At 56.5% G+C, this 4,497-nt stretch overlaps 3 non-coding genes across 3 annotated transcripts in view; all 3 read left to right on the forward strand.

The window, feature by feature from the left end:
- Nucleotides 1-1,695: 1,695 nt before the first annotated feature.
- LOC126325781 (small subunit ribosomal RNA) lies at nucleotides 1,696-3,588 on the forward strand. Its single transcript, XR_007560373.1, has one exon. It is a non-coding gene; the product is annotated as a small subunit ribosomal RNA (ribosomal RNA).
- Nucleotides 3,589-3,956: 368 nt separating this feature from the next.
- On the forward strand, nucleotides 3,957-4,111 carry LOC126325775 (5.8S ribosomal RNA). Its single transcript, XR_007560367.1, has one exon. It is a non-coding gene; the product is annotated as a 5.8S ribosomal RNA (ribosomal RNA).
- Nucleotides 4,112-4,299: 188 nt separating this feature from the next.
- Nucleotides 4,300-4,497, forward strand: part of LOC126325787 (large subunit ribosomal RNA) — a 4,222-nt gene continuing 4,024 nt past the window's right edge. The window contains exon 1 of the ribosomal RNA XR_007560379.1: nucleotides 4,300-4,497. This exon is cut by the window's right edge and continues 4,024 nt beyond it. This is a non-coding gene — a ribosomal RNA (large subunit ribosomal RNA).

The following is a 4,497-nucleotide window of genomic DNA, read 5'->3' on the forward strand; positions in this document are numbered from 1 at the left end:
GCAATAGGACTATATCGCCCCCCCCCCCCCTCTGCCCCTCTCTTTGTGTCTCCGTCCTCTCAAGCTGGTCGGTCTGGCGTTTGAGTGTTAAATGAGCCTCGCAGCTGTTCAGTTGCGTTCAGATGTCGACGCCCTCAGTGTACGTCGTGGTATGGTCTGTGTCCATTGTCCGCTGATGTCGTACGCGTAACCCACACGCTGTACCGATCATCGGTAGTTACGTACAGAGTGAAGTAGTGTGATACGTGTGACCGTATGCTGGCTGTGCCCAACGGTGTCGAATCTCAATTTCCATATGTTGTGCTCGATGCTACTTGTCTCGTCTCCCAATAACAGCTAGGTTGCACTGTGGTACGCCGTAGAGGCGTGTGGGAGGAACGTACGAACGCATTGTATGTCACCCTGGGTCGCTGGGGGTGGTGGGTGGTACACTAGTGAGTCTGGTCAGGTCAGCGTGAGCCGTGTGATGTAGTGACGCGTGTATTCCGACTTTGTCGTATTGCCTCACACAAAGTGCTACCCTGGTGGACCGCGTTCCATATCTGGGACATGCCGCAGATGCCGGTTGACAGTGGATCGCGGAAGGGACATCGCATACGTGCGCGGGCCACCTTCCACGTGTTCTCTTCTGCACATGTCGCAGTGTGTATGTGGTCTGATGTAGCGTGTCGTGACACATGACATCCTGGCATGCAAGAATTGTTGAATTCGCAAATGTAGGTGGACATCTACGTTTACTGCCCAAGATACGCAAATGAACTGGAAATCCGTTGTTGAGCGGTTGTTCACGCTGGAGGTGAATCTGTGATGGCGACGATCGGTACAGCTATTAACCGGTTGTTTCAGCGGTACCCGCCACATCCACACACGTGACTAGGCCCATGTGGGTATGAAGCGATACGCGGCGGTGGCTTGGTGGGACTGTTCCCGGCCGGTGAAGGGGGGCCGCCCGGCGTGTTGGCCGCGCGCTGCGTGGGCGCACGCGCAACAGGCGGCTGGTGGGGGGCGCCGAGTGGCAGGAGCGCCAGCCGACGGGCTCGGCAGGCGGCGCAGCTACGCTGCGGCGCACCCTGCACGCGGCGCCTGGCGGCCAAAGTTGGTTCAGCCGAGCCCGGTGCGAAGCGCGGTGGACATCTGCAGTGTGCTGGTCTGATTGAGGACTGTGTGCGTTGAGGATGCGCCGCCGCCTGGCACTCGGCGCCGCGACGCCGTCTGCTGCTCGGTCGCCCCAGCGGTTCTCGCAGGTGGTTTGTATCGCAGTTGTGCGGACGTGTTGGCGCGTGCGCTGTGCTGGGAGAGTTCGCTTCTGCACCCAAGTGGGGCTTTGCCCTTGTGTGGCGCTGGCGTTGGAGCTGCCGGTCACCATAGGTGGCGCGTGTTGTCTCCCGCCGGCAATGCCACGACAGCACGCTCCCGGGCCTCTGTCGGCAGCGGCAAGCTCAGTTGGGAGCAAGGGTGTTCGCACTAAAACCGTCTACTCGCCTAACTCCGGGCGATTGCGCCTCTCTCGAAACCGACCAAGTACCTAGGACGGCGCTGCGCGCCGCCGGGACCTGAGAGGGTTTCGAGGTGTATCGTGCAGGGGAGCTCGGCCTCCTCCTGTTTGCAGAATAATTGAGCGGACGCTTGCGTGTTCGCGCGGGCCCCCGGGACACACTCCCGGGCGGCCGGCTGCTCAGCTCTAGTTGACGCAGCTCCCTGGTTGATCCTGCCAGTAGTCATATGCTTGTCTCAAAGATTAAGCCATGCATGTCTCAGTACAAGCCGCATTAAGGTGAAACCGCGAATGGCTCATTAAATCAGTTATGGTTCCTTAGATCGTACCCACGTTACTTGGATAACTGTGGTAATTCTAGAGCTAATACATGCAAACAGAGTCCCGACCAGAGATGGAAGGGACGCTTTTATTAGATCAAAACCAATCGGATTGGCTTGTCTGGTCCGTTTGCCTTGGTGACTCTGAATAACTTTGGGCTGATCGCACGGTCCTCGTACCGGCGACGCATCTTTCAAATGTCTGCCTTATCAACTGTCGATGGTAGGTTCTGCGCCTACCATGGTTGTAACGGGTAACGGGGAATCAGGGTTCGATTCCGGAGAGGGAGCCTGAGAAACGGCTACCACATCCAAGGAAGGCAGCAGGCGCGCAAATTACCCACTCCCGGCACGGGGAGGTAGTGACGAAAAATAACGATACGGGACTCATCCGAGGCCCCGTAATCGGAATGAGTACACTTTAAATCCTTTAACGAGTATCTATTGGAGGGCAAGTCTGGTGCCAGCAGCCGCGGTAATTCCAGCTCCAATAGCGTATATTAAAGTTGTTGCGGTTAAAAAGCTCGTAGTTGGATTTGTGTCCCACGCTGTTGGTTCACCGCCCGTCGGTGTTTAACTGGCATGTATCGTGGGACGTCCTGCCGGTGGGGCGAGCCGAAGGGGTGCTTTCGCGTCCCGAGGCGGACCCCGTTTAAATCCTACCAGGGTGCTCTTTGTTGAGTGTCTCGGTGGGCCGGCACGTTTACTTTGAACAAATTAGAGTGCTTAAAGCAGGCAAGCCCGCCTGAATACTGTGTGCATGGAATAATGGAATAGGACCTCGGTTCTATTTTGTTGGTTTTCGGAACCCGAGGTAATGATTAATAGGGACAGGCGGGGGCATTCGTATTGCGACGTTAGAGGTGAAATTCTTGGATCGTCGCAAGACGAACAGAAGCGAAAGCATTTGCCAAGTATGTTTTCATTAATCAAGAACGAAAGTTAGAGGTTCGAAGGCGATCAGATACCGCCCTAGTTCTAACCATAAACGATGCCAGCCAGCGATCCGCCGCAGTTCCTCCGATGACTCGGCGGGCAGCCTCCGGGAAACCAAAGCTTTTGGGTTCCGGGGGAAGTATGGTTGCAAAGCTGAAACTTAAAGGAATTGACGGAAGGGCACCACCAGGAGTGGAGCCTGCGGCTTAATTTGACTCAACACGGGAAACCTCACCAGGCCCGGACACCGGAAGGATTGACAGATTGATAGCTCTTTCTTGATTCGGTGGGTGGTGGTGCATGGCCGTTCTTAGTTGGTGGAGCGATTTGTCTGGTTAATTCCGATAACGAACGAGACTCTAGCCTGCTAACTAGTCGCGTGACATCCTTCGTGCTGTCAGCGATTACTTTTCTTCTTAGAGGGACAGGCGGCTTCTAGCCGCACGAGATTGAGCAATAACAGGTCTGTGATGCCCTTAGATGTTCTGGGCCGCACGCGCGCTACACTGAAGGAATCAGCGTGTCTTCCTAGGCCGAAAGGTCGGGGTAACCCGCTGAACCTCCTTCGTGCTAGGGATTGGGGCTTGCAATTGTTCCCCATGAACGAGGAATTCCCAGTAAGCGCGAGTCATAAGCTCGCGTTGATTACGTCCCTGCCCTTTGTACACACCGCCCGTCGCTACTACCGATTGAATGATTTAGTGAGGTCTTCGGACTGGTACGCGGCATCGACTCTGTCGTTGCCGATGCTACCGGAAAGATGACCAAACTTGATCATTTAGAGGAAGTAAAAGTCGTAACAAGGTTTCCGTAGGTGAACCTGCGGAAGGATCATTACCGACTAGACTGCATGTCTTTCGATGTGCGTGTCGTGTCGTGTCGCGCAACACGCTACCTGTACGGCAGTGGCCGTGCGCCGCGTGCGGAACCACGCGTGCCTCTCAAAACTAGCGGAAGTGTTGTTGTTGTGTGGTACGAGCGCTGAAGCTCTGGAGCGGCTGGCCTGCGGTACCTGGCGCCTGGCGCCGGTTTTGAATGACGTTCGCCCGAGTGCCTGTCCGCTCCGGTGTGGAGCCGTACGACGCCCATCGGCTGTGAGGCCGTTGGACACAAAAAAAAATAGTGGAACAGGGGCCGTCAGACGCCTCAGTCCCGCAAATGCTACTGTCTTGAAAGAGACAGTGGGAGACTGAAAAGGAAAAGATCACCCAGGACGGTGGATCACTCGGCTCGTGGGTCGATGAAGAACGCAGCAAATTGCGCGTCGACATGTGAACTGCAGGACACATGAACATCGACGTTTCGAACGCACATTGCGGTCCATGGATTCCGTTCCCGGGCCACGTCTGGCTGAGGGTCGGCTACGTATACTGAAGCGCGCGGCGTTTGTCCCGCTTCGGAGACGTGGGAGTGTCGTGGTCGCCTGTGTGGCCGGCCGCGTCTCCTTAAACGTGCGATGCGCGCCCGTCGCCTGGCGGTTCGCATACCGGTACTTTCTCGGTAGCGTGCACAGCCGGCTGGCGGTGTGGCGTGCGACACCTCGTACAACGACCTCAGAGCAGGCGAGACTACCCGCTGAATTTAAGCATATTACTAAGCGGAGGAAAAGAAACTAACAAGGATTCCCCCAGTAGCGGCGAGCGAACAGGGAAGAGTCCAGCACCGAACCCCGCAGGCTGCCGCCTGTCGTGGCATGTGGTGTTTGGGAGGGTCCACTACCCCGACGCCTCGCGCCGAGCCCAAGTC

Source organism: Schistocerca gregaria, unplaced genomic scaffold (genome assembly GCF_023897955.1).
Source record: "Schistocerca gregaria isolate iqSchGreg1 unplaced genomic scaffold, iqSchGreg1.2 ptg000944l, whole genome shotgun sequence".
Lineage (NCBI taxonomy): Eukaryota > Metazoa > Arthropoda > Insecta > Orthoptera > Acrididae > Schistocerca > Schistocerca gregaria.